This window comes from Benincasa hispida, chromosome 2 (genome assembly GCF_009727055.1).
Source record: "Benincasa hispida cultivar B227 chromosome 2, ASM972705v1, whole genome shotgun sequence".
NCBI lineage: Eukaryota > Viridiplantae > Streptophyta > Magnoliopsida > Cucurbitales > Cucurbitaceae > Benincasa > Benincasa hispida.
The window spans coordinates 42,277,297-42,278,912 of NC_052350.1; positions in this window are offsets into that span (position 1 = coordinate 42,277,297).

The window sequence follows — 1,616 nt, forward strand, 5'->3', positions numbered from 1 at the left end:
TATCATGTGTCAAAAACTAGCTGTCAGACACAAACATAAAATAATATTAAATTCATTTTCCTTTTAATTTATTTTCTTTTTAAATTCACTCTTTTTAAAGTCAATCCAAAAATAAAAAACATACCATGTGTAAAAAACTAGCCGTTAGACACAAACATAAAATAATATTAAATTTATTTTCCTTTTAAATTTCATTTTTTTTTATTTTAAATCAATCCAAAAATCAAAAGTTTAATCTCTTAATGATCCACCATTCAACCAATATGTTGCCACATGTTACATGCAGATGGTCTGGTTATGCCACGTCATCCACCACGGTATTTTCTCTAGACTTGTTTCAGTCATATCGTCTTCGTTTTAGCTCCAATTTGAGTGATTCAAGAGGTGTTGGAATCGTTATTCCAAGCTCTACACTATGGACATATTAAAACACTAAGATTTTCAGTAATTAAAAATTGAGTTTGTTATCATCAAAACATTGATTAATTAATTAATTAAAATTAATTAATTTGAGATTAAGGACCAAAAAGCCAACAACGTGTTCCTTTGGGATCACGTTTATGACTGATATGTGATTGTTTGGGATCACCACGACTGATATGATATGGGTGTACACCCATGCCTAGATAAACTAGCTAACAGGTAACCTAGAGGGTCCAGTAGCGGGTCACCTACTAGGTATTACTATACTCATCCTTTCTTCCTTTATGTTTTTCAAGAATTGATAGAAATAGGTTGGCTAGTAACAGGCGGGATCCGTGACAGAGCCATATGGGGACAAGAGAAACCGCTTCCACTTAGTCTATGTTTTTGTCATTTGAATGTTTTGAAACTAGAATTTAATGTGAGACAACAAATTTTAATATTTTGATGTTTTCTTTATGAATATTATTTTTACCGGATCCCGAATAAAAGTTTTATTTATTTATTTTCTAGTTTATTTTGGAAAAAAATTATCCTTATTGTTTTAATGAATTTTATGTCAAAATATATGGGTTTTAAATGTGTATTTAGTTGTAACGGCCCTGGTTAGTACTCGAATGGTCGGATCATTACAAAACAATTTGTAATCACCTTGATTTTCACGTTAAAATCTTAAATAATATAGTTGTTGTATTCTTTTTTTTAATCAATTTTAGATTTTGATTGATCTTTCTTTTTTTGTCAAGCTATTTTTAGATTCACCTTTTTATTGATCACGTTAAAACCATCTTCATTTAGGTTTAGGGTTTTCTATTTGTAACATTTTGACATTTGGAAGCTAAATGAAAATCATAATAGAAACTTTGGATCAAAGTGCCTATAATAATTTAGGTCCTGTTTGATAATCATTTGGTTTTTTATTATTTTTGTTTTTTAAAATAAAATCTATTTCATCCATATTTTTTATAATGATTTATATTTTCATTAAGTACAATGGTTCAATTCTTAACCAAATTTCAAAAACAAAAACAACTTTTTGAAAGCTACATTTTTGTCCAAAAAAATCCGCGGGATCAGGGTCTGCGAGGAATCCGAGAATACACTGCGAATGGGAGAGGGAGTGGGGAATTTTTTTCCCCATTTACACCCGGCCCACCCCGACTCTGTATATAAATTATAAATTTTTAATATAT